Below are 13,951 nucleotides of genomic sequence, written 5' to 3'. Positions count from 1 at the left end.
GAAAGCTGACGGACTTTCAGAGGAGCAAGCTAGGTTTACATTAGGCATTTTCCATAAGGTCTTTTGAAAAGGTACACCCAGATCTGAGAAAGAGAGCAAGCAATAATAACTGCACTTAGTAATGTGTACAGTAAACAGACTTGAGAGCAGGTGACAGGCTCAGCTAAAGTGCATTTCTAATCTTAAAAGTGACTCTAAAAGTGACATTGTGGAGGACTGCTTCAGTCTGTCTGTCTTTCGTTCATTTTATAAACAAGTTTTTCCTTGAACTGCCAAGTCTGCCCATTCCCCAGAGAGGCTGAAGTCAAGCAGGGTTCCTCCTGACTCATGCTTCATAGACAGCAATTGAAGATGTGTAAGTGAAACTCATTTAACCCTACCCGTGACGGAAACTATTCGCTCAGCGGTACTTGTCTTACTAAAAAGTAACGAGCACGGCTGAACACACGTGCAGCCGTTTCCTAGGTACCCTTCATCTACCTGAAGAACTTCAGGAATGGTTTAAGGTGACTCAACTGAAATCCTGCAGAGAGATTCAAAGCGTCACAATTAGACCAGAAGACATGTTTTGCAGTTACAGTCACCGTTAGAAATATCAAGCTGTCACTAGCATGAAATAATCTAAACATTAAAAATTATCAGAGGCTTTTCATATTTCATGTTTTTCTGCTTTGTTCTTCTTGGAGCTTAGAGAAAGCTCAGTCTAAGTAGTATTTCTTCCATTATTTTCCAGGATCTTCTACTTTTGTATGGTAAATAGCAAGGAATGACCAGAGAAAGTTCAGGCTGTTGCTCATCTGAACTCGAAATCTGCAAAATGTTCCTTTTCTTGCTGTATACTGCTCTTGCAGTGGCTGTACAACCTACCCTCCCCACAATTTTTCATCACTGAAAGGCTTCTCTTCCCACCTTCTGGTGTCTTTAAGGAAAGTACTGGGCCAGACGCAGAACCTCATTAAAGTACGCTAAAAAAATAAAGGGTCTGTGACTTTGTATCAAATTCTCTGGCTATGAATCTGTGCGAGAAGCACCGTGACAAGATGTCAGTGGTGGCCCTGATTGCCTCGTTATGCAAACAAGGGTCTGTCTGTGGTTGTATAGTTAGAATATATGATTCCGAAAAATAAAGTTCTTATCGTTACTAAGTAGTTTAATGATTAGATTTGAAATTTAACTCCTATTTTACTTTGGACTAGAGTTTCCATAATCTCACTTTCTTTCTAGAGAGGGAAACTAGATCGATTAACATAGCTTGTATCTACTGAGTTTCACTTACTAATATCTTTGCACAGTTCTGTTTGGTTTATATATACATAAACGAAAATGCTGTTTTCATTGACTTGATTTTTATTGTTGTTTTTCCTTCTTCCTAAAATTAGGACACTGAATCCAAACTCCTTCACAAAGAAAACTTACTCAAGAAGCTTTTTTAGCCCTCTGTACAAATTAGAGGGAGCCCCATCAGGAGTCGGTCTCCATTAGGAGAGAAACTCAAGCGCTTGCTCCCAGCTGATAACAGGAGAACGTGGAGCCCGGGGACTCCTCCCACCCTACCACATAAAACAAGGCACTGAACATCAAGGATCCAGTTTCAACCACAAAGCAGTCGTTATCAGCACCAAGGAGTGTCTTTGTTCTCATCCTGGCTCTTGACCTGTATCATGAAGGTAAATACATTTTGTGGTTGCTTTTCCTATGTCTGTCTATTGCATGGGATAAGCAAGAATGAACAGCCATGAAAGTCTGAAGACCTTGTTCCAACAATTTCAGTTGAAATCCTGGCCTGATCTAAGTATGTATGCCACTCTTTATGCAACATTGTCTTTAATTAAACTTCTGCTATCATGGTTTAACCCCAGCCGGTAACTAAACCCCACGCTCGCTCACCCCCCCCGAGTGGGATGGGGGAAGGAATCGGAAGAGTAAAAGTGAGAAAACTCACGGGTTGAGATAAAGGCAGTTTAATAGGGAAAGCAAAAGCCGCGCACGCAAGCAAAGCAAAACAAGGAGTTCGTTCCCTACTTCCCCTCGGCAGGCAGGGGTTCAGCCATCTCCAGGAACACAGGGCTCCATCACACGTAACGGTGACTTGGGAAGACAAACGTCATCACTCCAAACATCCTCCCCTTCCTTCTTCTTCCCCCAGCTCTATATGCTGAGCATGACGTCATATGGTATGGAATGTCCCTTTGGTCAGTTGGGGTCAGCTGTCCCGGCTGTGTCCCCTCCCAACTCCTTGTGCCCCCCCAGCCTCCTCGCTGGTGGGGTGGGGTGAGGAGCAGAAAAGGCCTCGACTCTGTGTAAGCCCTGCTCAGCAGGAACTAAAACATCCCTGTGTTATCAACACTGTTGTCAGCACAAATCCAAACCAGCCCCATACGAGCTACTGTGAAGGAAATTAACTCTACCCCAGCCAAAACCAGCACGTGCTTACTTAAAAGGACCTGTAATGGTAATATTTTACATCTACCATACATACACATCAAGTACACATTTTTCAAAATCCTGTTTATCTATGCATCTTTACTGCTGCTCCATGCAGTTTGGATGGTATGTTGACCATCTTGATAGTATAACATCCAATACTATATTGTTTGATTATGTTATTAATGGCGTCACGGAGAATTCATCCATGATTACATGATGGTGGCAGGTCTGAGACTACAACCCCGAATTCTGTCCCACAAGCCCTTATCCTAACTCGGTGGTAACTGTTGACTCGGAGGACTGCTGAGATGCTGAATTGCTCTTAGGGAAGTTTATGAAGCCCAACAGCTTCATAAACATGAGCCCTGCTGCACTCATGAATGAATTCATGGCACCCTAGCTCACCCAGAATTATCAGAATCATCAGAATAATTCTGGTCTTCGGTTTTATGAGGTAAACAAAACGAAAGAGCTCTTTCTCTCCAAAATGATATACTTCTCCATTGTCTTAGGCTATCAGTTTTAGACTCAGCCCTGCCCCAGACGTACAAAAAATCTAGTTTGCTATTTAGTAATATGGCGTGACTGTTCTCTTCGAAGAAAGTGAGAGGCTGGTGATTCTTTTAAATTTTGTAATAGTAATATAAAAAAATAAATTTTGTAAAAGTGATGTAAAAAGAGACCAGATAGGGTAGCCTTCTTTGATTCTGGAAAAAAAAAAAATCTTTAAGCACTGTAATAAGTTGTATCATCTAAAAATTAATTTATTTGCAATAACATATTTGCTCATTTTTGTAGTGACGTATTTAACTGTAGCCAGGATTCTTATTTGCTACAGGCATTCAGGCATCTGCTTGCCTGCTCTCCCCAAGTCTGTATATCTGCAATTTTGAAAGCACTTGCCTCCTTTGGGCTTGGGTTTCTGATCTGGATAAGCAACCTTAAACCATACTCAAAAACAGTGAGAAAGAAACCAAGTAAAAATACTGTAGCAACACTGAAGAAGCAAGTCCCAGTCAATAACAGAATGGTATTTCTAGGAAACTGAGCTCCTTGAAAATATTCTTTGCGTATATAATGCTTTTTCAGCACCGAACCTGTTACAGCTAATTCAGATAATTTCCCTGCACACGAACAATTAGGTCAAAGGAAGTACAAAGTATATGTTATAAATGAATGTTCAGTCTATTGATAAGTTCAGATCATGATATGTAAGAAGTGAGAGGTATACTTCTTTCCCTATATGAAGGAAACACTTATGAATGTAGTTATTTAAGCTTTTCGACTGATGGCATAAACAACAGGCAGAGTCAGCTACGATTTGGAGCTGCATTTAAAAAATGCGTCAATGAAAACCATGTATTAAGCACAACAGCACTCTAGCTCAGAGATCTGAATCTGGTTAACATTTGACAGATGCGTAATTTTTCACTCCCAGTGAAACAAGAGAGAGAGATCACATCCTTCTCAGTCTAAAGCAAAATCCTCACATTGAAGGAATTAATGTAAAATGGTTTGGCTCTGCTAATCCTGGCACACTCTGCACTCAAAAGAGAGAGACAAAATCTTCCAGAAAGTAGCTCAAATAAAAAAAATGAGAGTCCACTTCTTTCCACAGAGACCCCAAATTTAGACACTGCAAGTTAGACTGCATGGATACTCTCATCCCCTCTCAAAAACATAATTAAGGTTGCTCTCTTTAAAGTTACAGGACTGAATAAAAACCTTGGGATTTGAACTTACATTATCTATGCCTGCCACAATTATCTCCATTATCATTGGTTTTAAAATCTGCCTTCTCCACAATACAGATTCCTAGATTAACAGTTTTTATGATGTCCAAAAAAAGAAAGTAAAGAGCAACGTGCCTGCAAGAAACATGTCAGGGTAGGTAGGAACCAATCTTTCTTAAGAGATTAGTTGAAAAGAAACTGTTTATTAGTGGCAGCTACACAGCACACAGCTTAGGGTTTGAATAAAATACACTTGCATTTGAGAATAAAACAGAAGAATTTATGTTTACCCTAATGCACAGGGCTCACTATCTGCTTTACAAATATTTACACGCTAAGAGCTTAAGCCTTCGTGTGTGTCCTGCTCTCATGGACTCGCTCCTCTATATTTCTTGGTGACAGAAATGCAAAAAGTCGATGAATCATGACCAGTAGTGGTAACTCAGTCCTTACTGTTAAGTCATCTAAGCAGCAGCCCATTTTCTTTTTATAACTGCCTGAGGCTACCATGTAGGCTTCCTAGAATATCTGGCTGCATTTCCTGCCCAGCACAAACATTTCTGCACCATCCATCATAGAAAAAGCGCTGCCATGTACATTCAAAGCTGTATACAAATATATACCACACTTAAAATCACTTTAAGCAAGGTAACTTTAATTAAATAGGATGTAATATATACCCTGAAATTATACTTTGGATCTCAACATTGTAAGAGCTTGTATTGTGGCCTTGTATTGGGTATTGCATTCTTCCCAAGCAGGGAAGAGCCCCACTGACAGAGCCCAGTGTGGTGTCACACATTTTGTCCTGGTGCCCACACCTGCTTTTCAACGCTAATTACATCTTGGGTTGTGCTGACCTCAAAAGGCTCCTTGGTGGTAGATAAGTCCATAGCTGCTTCCAGTTCCCCAGAGACCAGCCCACTCTCAGCATTCACTGGACTTTCTGCCTTGAGCGCCTTCTCCAAGCCCTGTGGAGCAAGCAGAGAGCTTTCTGAGACAGTCTTAATACTTCTGAGCTCTCTGGCAACTGCTGTGTCAGCTCACACTGTCTGACATAATCTGTGTACATCCTGAGTGTTAGAAAACAGAAAAAAATAAATAGCAGATCAGAAACTTCCTTAACAAATCAACATTACTGTTTTACCAATTAAAAAAAAAAAAGAGTAAGTCAACAGGCAAATTGCCAAGGGGCAAATTGCAAGAATCTTCGACTCATCATTAAGCCATGATCTGAAGCACTTTCAAGTAGGTGTATCAGGCTGCTAGCCAGCAGCAGGAAGAGAAAGCTAAGGCTTTGGGTCATTTAAGGAAAAATCTTGATGAGGAGAACAACTCTACGGAAAAGTTGCATCCATATGGAAGACTAGCAAGTTTTCCACTTTAGCTATGCTTGACGTGATGAGACACTGAAGCATCACAGTGGCAACAGCAGTTCCTAAATGGTGATATTCAGTGTCGGGGGTAAATAAAATCAGTTTTCTTGTGTTTCCTTTTAGGAGTTTGCTAATTGGGACAATGAGAGTGAAGGGTTAACCATGAACCAGGAGGATCAAGGAGAACCAAGAGGAACTGTGATACAAAGAGTAACCTAAACATTAGAGGATGAGAATACAGCAAGAGATTACACAGGGCATGTTTTTACCATCTCTTCCCAGTTCATGCCACAGCAGACCATTGAAGGCAGAACACTTCCCGTGTATATGTAAAGTGGCATCACTTACAGCTGGCAGAACTACTTCAGACTGGCTGTCCAAGTGTCTAATTAGTTGAGCAAATATGAATACCAAATACCATCTATGCCAAGGAAACATGCTAATGTCACATAATTTGCCCAAACCAGTTTTAAATATGCCAGGAATAAAAAAAAGATAGAGCCTTCTTTATGCAATGGAGAAAACTGACAGATAATGTTAGTTGCTCTGTTCAAGATCTCTGTTTTACAGTTCTTTTACTCTGCATTTGTTACTTATGAAGAGACAGAGAAGCTGCCTTGTCAAAAACTCATTTTAAAGCAATTTCAGTGTTACACATGATCTATATATTCAGTGTATTGGCAGACCAGCGTTCTTGTTCTCTCCAAGTGGAGTTTTGCTGCTGCAGTGTCCTTTATTCCATGGGAAGACCAATGCTTTTTCTGTTTTTCTTGATTTGCATTCTTTCTTGGCAACAAACAATGAAGCCTGCCAAAACTTAGATAAATAACAAGGTGAAGTGCGAGGGCAGAAGTTGAGCATTTACCGCCTAGCTAAATGAACTTTATTCCCTGGAGGCTGCAGGAGGAACAGTGCCTTCGTGAGCTGCGTATGGGATGGGCAGTCTGAACACTGCATTCTATCTGGGCTCTGCTGCTGACTCATCACGTCACCTCTGGGAAATAACTGCCTGGACACACTTGGTTTTTCTGCCGTGAAGCGGTCGCACTCCGTTGTAGGCACTAGTTACCATAGTTACGGATCCTAGAATAGTTAGGATGAACAATTTCTCAATCAGATAAACTGGCAATCCTTCATTTTGTTCTCTGCTACAGGAAGAAAGAGCCAGAAGTGGTAGAAAATTGAAAAGTAAGTTCAAGCAAGGTATTTCAGCTCCTTAGTATCAGAGACCAGATTTATTCCAGCTGCGTATCGTGAAAGAGGTAGGTAAAAACCTGACACCTACTCACCAAAGGCTGGGTGGAAGATGGTGGCCCACCTTAATCCTAAACAGAACAGGTAGTTGCAGTTATGTGTGTATCAAACGAGCCATCATAACTTGGAAAATCTGACCTGTGGGATTATTGTCAGCAATGACCTGCTGCCAAGCAGCCTATTCTTATTTATTCCACTAAAGTCAACCTTGCTGACACAAGCCTTTTTTTAAAGGCAATCTGCTTTGTGCATGCCTGTCCTGTTACTAGGTTACTAGAGAATGAAATATCTCTGTTTTTTTGTAAATCCCTGTTCTTGTTTTGGAAGTCTGGTCACACAGATCTGTTGTAGAACAGACCTGTTTGCATCTTTGATTTCTATTTACTTACCCCTAGCCTTTCCCAGCTATTCTATACATTTTGGTGAACTCTTCTTGCCTCCTTTCCCAAGCCCTGCCATAAGATAAATAGAGGATTCAGACTATTTGGTTTTGACCAGTGCCAAGGTTTGCGCTCTCGGCAGCATGCTGATCATGGCTGCAATTCCTGGCTTGCAGGGACTTGGGATCCAGTTACATTTGCTGGCGTCAAGCAGACTCTACAGACCGCTGTGAAATACTGAATCTAAAAATAAAAGAGTGAAAAAGTACGAAACCAAAGAGAGCGGGATATTAAAATTCCAGGAAAATTGTAGAAAAGTTTGGAAGAGGCACATAAGCAGTCTCAGGGGAGAACACTAACATATTGGGGGAGTTTAAATTAAGCCTATGGGTTTGCCTTTTTTAGCTCTGTCACCCATGTGACGCTCAAGAGTTCAGCCTGTGGGTCCAGGTATTTCTGCTAACACAAAGAATGCATTAGAGCTCTTTGGAAAGGCAAATCATTCTGACTGTCTCAGCTTCTTGCCTTTGCTCTCCCCAAGAACTGTTAACCCCAGGTGCACTTGGTTTCTGTTCGCACACATCCTGCCAGCCGGGGTCCCGGCTCAGCCTTTGGACTTCTCCTTCGGATCAAACGCGCTGCTGATGGTGCCAGCGGGCTAGCTGGGTGTGGGAAGAAGTTTCAGGCTCTGGTGAGTCTCGGGGGGGCGGAGGGGTGGGAATATTATTTTCACAGCTTTTGCAGTGCTTTTAATTGTACAGTGACATATGGAAGATTAGTGAATCTGTGAATCCAGGCCAAAGGGTCAGCATTAAATACTTGCTGGACCTGCTTCACAAGGTTAAATTAATTAGTCTGAGATGGGATAGAAAAGCCCAAGTGCTATTTCTAAGGGGCATTTTTTGAATCTCATACAAAGAATTTGGTGGGAAATTCCTCATTTTCTGAGGAAAAATCTAATAATCTTTGAAATTGTCTTTTCCTATTTAAATATTAAACCAGCACAAGAATTAAGTTTTACCAAGTACAAAGTTGCATTTTTAAGTGCAACACTTGTTGTGACTGTCCTTCCCTGACCAGCACGGTTCCATTTTAGGGTTTCAGACTGCCTGTGTTTGAATTGTTTGTAAAAATTCTTTCTAGATTTAATCGAGATCTATTTGCAGGAGACTTTATTTCTGCCTCCTTTTTGATGTTTTGAAATTAAAACCACGATGACTGTGAAACTGAGGTTTAAAAGTAGATACGTGTTTGCATAACAATATATTATTTATACACAATATTAGAGCTCCATGGCTACCCGTAATTGCAGTGATAGTGTATCTGCAGTGGTAGCTCCTTGGAAGTTTGCATGTAGGTCAGAAGTTTCCAAATGATGATTGAGATTATATGTACTATGGATTGCATTTTCCAAGTATGCCACAGTTTAGTCATGGGACTCATTAGCATTCGAGAGAGCTGTGAAGTTCTGCTCCTTCATACTAAACTGAAAGTTCAGGTCTGTGTACCTGAACCAGCCCTGTTTCATGTTGCTGAGGTATTGCAATGTCCCATCTTACCTCTTACTTCAGTTTCTTAATGCATTGCTGCAACGGAGTCTATTGCAGTGGATGAAGCAATAGGACTCAATACCTTACTTCCTTGGCCTTGTGTGTTATGCAATTTTTAGATTTGCTTTGGTTCTTGATCTTAAGTACAGTAGCTCACACTGTGCTTTCTAAAGAAACCTAGAAGTGATCTCCTCCAGTAATAAGTGGATGTTTAAAACTGCATGGGTATTTTTGTTGGGGTTCCTTCTAATACTCGAAGACAAAACCTCTGTTGTCCCAGCTGTGTGACCTTGAAAATACTTCACATGCAGCATTTTATGCAAGTTAATTGTTTTTTAATAGTATAGCTAAAATGAAAAGTTATAATAACATGTAACAATTGAAAAGACACAATCCAAATATTTTAAAAACTGTACCACTAATTTACATTTCTTCATTTCCCTCATTAACTTTGTAGAAGAAATTTGGACCTATATATTTTAATTTACAGCAGAGGAAAAGCTAATGGAACCATCGGGCGGGCATTTGAAGCTGCTTCACTGTGTCTCAGGCTACGTGTGTTCTAAACAAAAACCGCCTAAAAATAAATATGCAAAATGCCTGTTACTTATGTATATGAACATGGCAGATTCCTTTATAGTTTTGCAGCACATCAGGTTTGCAACCTAATAGCTGATTAAGTGCACCTTACAGTGAGAGATTCTGAGAGTACAAAGGAACTAAACACATTGCTTTATTATCCTACGCAACTCACCAAGTCGGTGAGTCTGACTTAGCGTAACTCAAGGCAGAGTTTGTGTGAGGACGCACAGCCGTTATGAAATAGCCAGAAGGCTAAGGCAGGATCCCAACCCCGTTGAGCCGGGCACCGTACCCGTATAGCCGAGGTTCACCTTCTGGCTGTCTAGCCCTGCTGGGCTCCTGTGATACCTCATCTAACTATTGTTTCAGCTATAGAACAAATCCTTTGAAGCCTCTATTTAATAAAGATGAGTGAATAGGCTGAATTTCTCATTAGAACAGAAAACTGTCAAACTCACCCTCCGAAGATTTAGGTTTTACATTTTTTTCCTAGATAGTCTGAGGTTTAATACATTTCAGCTATTTATTTGGAATTCATTTTAAGGAAATAACAGTCATTCGTATCCTCTGATAGAAAAAAAAATCCCAAGCTTTTTGATGACTGTCCACAGTTGGACAATATCTGGCAGCAGGTCAGAAGTTGCAAGAAAAGCAATAATATCCTCCTTTATCAAAGCCTATGTCAGCCAGGGCATTCAGCACACAGGAAGGTCTGGAGTTTTTGCCCGACTCTTAAATTCTTCAGCTGCCTCAGAATCGTAACTTCTCTTAACTCCCTCACTCTTGTGTGTGTCCAGGTTCTCTCCCTCTGTGTGTCCACATTCTTGTGAAATCCTTCCTCTCACTGCTCAGTAAAAATAAGTTATTACACGTGTTGCATGAAACCCTACCCTTCCTTTTCTTATATCTGAAACAGAGGTCAAGACGAAAGGTAGGGGACATGAAATATCAATTCCTCTCTTCCAAAATGGGGAATGGAGGCAGAGGCTGAGTGAGTTGCTCAAGGACACACAGTTTCCACTAGTGGTGAGAGAACCTAAACAGAGTCACTGAAGCTCACAGAAAGCTATGAGTAGCATAGAGGAAGAGACAAGCAGGCTTTTGTACCAGAAAGATCCAGTGTAACTGTAGGACAGAATGATGACAAAATAAACTGACGTTTAGGAGTGGCAGAAAGAGAAAGTTCTGAAGGAAGGTCAAGATCAGCAAAAAAGAATTGTAGAAACCTGAAAGATGCTTAGCATAGTCCCAGATCTGCTCCAGTGTAGTGAGGAAACCAAGTGATAGGAATATCATTTATCTTCTTTCTTCATCTTATCTTCTGATGTACCTTCTAAGTAAAGAGTAAATGTGTTAGAAGTCTCATGCAAAGTCTGGGCGTTGTGTTCTGCCTTTATCGCATGTCTCTGAAAGCACAAACAGTGATCACGGGGTATGCTCTGGGGAACACGCAAAAGTTTCTTGAGAGGTGTGACGCAGATGTTTTAAGTTTCAGGGCTTCAACATTTAAACTCTCCACCATGAGCAGGGATAACGGGTGCAGTCTTGGCCCCTTGCAGCCCATGTAGAAGCCCATGCTGTTAATTATTTCAGTTTGCTAGGGACTATAAATGAACAAGTGATTCAGCCTGTAAATAAAACCAGTGGATGTCCAGCAAGGGGAACTTTATCAGTCTACAAGATGTCAATAGATAGAACCTTAACCAAAGCAACTAACTCACCAAATTTGAAGCACTTGCTTGAAAGGCTGGGCACACTACAGCTTCGAAGAAATAGGTGGAAAATGCTTAACAGAGTAAAGTTTACTATTTTTCCTTCTTGAGCAATTGATTATTGCTATTTTATCCATATGGACATACACACACACACACACACACACACACATCACCTTAGGGCAGAGACCCCGCATGAAAATTTACAGTCCAAATAATCTGTTGGCAAACTAATAAGCCACAGAAATCAGGATTTTATGTTTGGAAATGTCAAGTGGGCATGGTTATCTATACCACTTGGATGTATAGCTTGTATTACGTGTCATGTTCTCAGACAGCTTTAAAATCTAGCTTACTGTCTTTATGTGCTTCATGTAACTCCATCTATTATTCTGTACTTTTTCTTTTGGTTGTATGTTGCCATAAATGTTTCACAGAAGTCAGCTAAGTTTTTGTTAACAGCATTGTCTAATATAACCCAGGTGCCTCCGCATGCGTTTTCACCACTGTCAGCAGCAGGTGCTAGCCAGACTGGCACTGAGAACAATTTAAATGTGTGCACAGACTACAGTGCGCTACCAAAATCCTTTGGTTATTGGATGGTCATAGAAATATCAGTAATTCAAGATCTGCAGTGTTGAGCAGTGTTTATTGACCTCTGTACTAACCCTGCCACCTTTACCTGTTGCTATATTTTAGGCTCGCATAACCAGTATAGCGGAGTTAGAACCAGCCCTCCAAAGATCCGGGTCACAACTCACTTTTACTGGTTTCTGAAGTCATTAACTAAGGTAGCAGCAGAGTTAATTTTGTACGATGTCCTTTATTTTTTGCCTTATTTTAAAGAATGATTGCTGGAGCAAGTTGAATGTGTTGCGTCTTGAGTATTACTGAGATTGGAAAGCAGCCAGAACAACCAAGGAGCAAAACTTCTAGGCAGTTTTCCATATCTACAATAAAACTCAAGTCTCCAGCAAAGTTATCTAAGGAATCCAGGCTGAGAACAACAAATGAGAAAGGAATGACACAGATAGGGCCGTGCTATAAGGAAGAAAAAGTTAAGCATTTTATGATTTTGACAAAGTTTCCTTCACAGTTATATCACTGCATTGCTTTTATTCCTCAGAAAAATCTGAGTCAACATACTGCCACTTCAGCAGCTACATTCAGATTCTCTTCCTCTGGCAATCTGGGTAAATCAAAATGATCTTAGAGAGACAGATCAAAAGTTATTACCCACTCTTGCCCATTAATACCTGAAATAAACTATGCTCCTCTAGCCAAGGACCAAAATGTTGTGTATACTTCCACCCAGTATTTTAATTATTTGGTGCCTCAGCTATGGTACAATTTGTTGAGTATTGTTCCATGCTTATTTAAGAAGACGACGACTATGCTTATTGTGTTTTGAATGTCAGAGTACATTTCAAGAAAAAAAACCCATTGCTCTATGTGCAGCAGAACTAAAGCAGCTTCCCTACAGATTTATATGGTCTCATCCATAAAGCACCTTTGCTCCTCACTATAATAAATAAGGATATCTTAACTGTGTTTCTCATTTCAGTGTCACCCCCACAGGGTAAAAACCTCACATACTGTGGCTAATTCAGCTTTAGGTAAATGGTGACTGGCCAGTCTGCTATAGTAAACAGTACAATGTACAATGGTTGGTTTCTGAGTTCTTTTTTTCCTTCAGCTGAGGAATGAATATGGTTCGTTTTTCTGTCTTCAGCTGCTGACTTCCAAGAAACTTTAGAAATTTAATTATCTTTGAGACCTTGGCTTGTGCATCAAATATGTTTGAAATTTGGAGCAAGAGATAGACTGAACCATTACATAAGCTTCCTCTCCTTAGGAAAGCAAGCTAATCAAGATTGTTCCATAAAAAGCCCCACACCCAAATGACTGGAAGTGCTTTTTTTTTACAAACACAGATCTATGCCAAACAATAGCCATCAGAATCCCTTTGCCCAATGTCCTTTTTCTTGGCAGAGATACATGCTTGTGTTTGACAATGAAGTACATATTGTTTGTCATCCGCTTTGAGGATGGAGTTTACAAGTTAATAGTAACGTCAAGTTATATTCCCAACTTCAATTCAGTTGAATCCAAATAATTGATAGATTACCATTAATCAGGCTGTAGGAGAAAGAATAACAAAATGGAAATGTAGTAAGATTTTTTTTCCAGAATGTTAGGTTACTGTACTTTTTCCCTCTAAGCTCCAAAGCTATACTGTATTTCATTTCACTGGCAGATATCCCATACTTCTTCAAAATCTGAAGCAAAAAGATTGGGATGAGTATTCTGGGCATTCATAGTATGTTAGATTAATATTGTTGGCTATCTACTCTGCATACCACGATTAAGTCAGCACTCCTTCATCTGCTAGCTAGTCTGGATTCTGTGGTTGTAGTTGATGTGGTTGCTACCTACTTCATTTCTGAAGCCCAAATGCTATCTTTTTTCTGGTTTTTGAATGTATGGATTGTGCCATGTACTGGGGTGCTCTGTGCTCCTTCCAGTACCTCTCTCTAGGTGGAGGAACATGAGAATATTGACTGTACTCTTCCTCCTAAGCACAAAGATACTATATCACTCCTACTGGGAAAGCCAAATGAGGGTAGTGGTGCCATACCTATAAACAGGAGCAGTAGGTTCATGCAAAGTATGGACCACCATTTGCAAGAAAATGAACTGTGTTCCCTTTGCCACTGAACTGATCCTTGCACAAACCCCTATTACATTTACACGGTTCTCCACAAAAGATGTGTTTGGTTTTATTTCATTTTTAATCATACCGCACTGGAAGTTTAATTGAATACCTGTTCATTTTGATACTCAGAATTATATTAACTTTTACAATCAACTGAATACAAGCAGATTCAGTTTGATACTCAAATTTAATACTTGCTCATTTTGATTCCAGAAGGTATA

At 40.3% G+C, this 13,951-nt stretch overlaps 1 long non-coding RNA gene across 4 annotated transcripts in view; it reads right to left on the bottom strand.

The window, feature by feature from the left end:
* Positions 1-4,455: 4,455 nt before the first annotated feature.
* Positions 4,456-13,951, bottom strand: part of LOC142086379 (uncharacterized) — a 38,022-nt gene continuing 28,526 nt past the window's right edge. For all 4 annotated transcript variants that reach the window (XR_012675092.1, XR_012675093.1, XR_012675094.1 and 1 more), the window contains one exon: positions 4,456-5,131. This is a non-coding gene — a long non-coding RNA (uncharacterized LOC142086379). The remainder of the gene's footprint in view (positions 5,132-13,951) is intronic.

The sequence above is a fragment of the Calonectris borealis genome, chromosome 10 (assembly GCF_964195595.1).
Source record: "Calonectris borealis chromosome 10, bCalBor7.hap1.2, whole genome shotgun sequence".
NCBI classification, from domain to species: Eukaryota; Metazoa; Chordata; class Aves; order Procellariiformes; family Procellariidae; genus Calonectris; species Calonectris borealis.
Note: the sequence above shows the minus strand (reverse complement) of the source record. Positions and strands in the feature narration are given on the sequence as shown.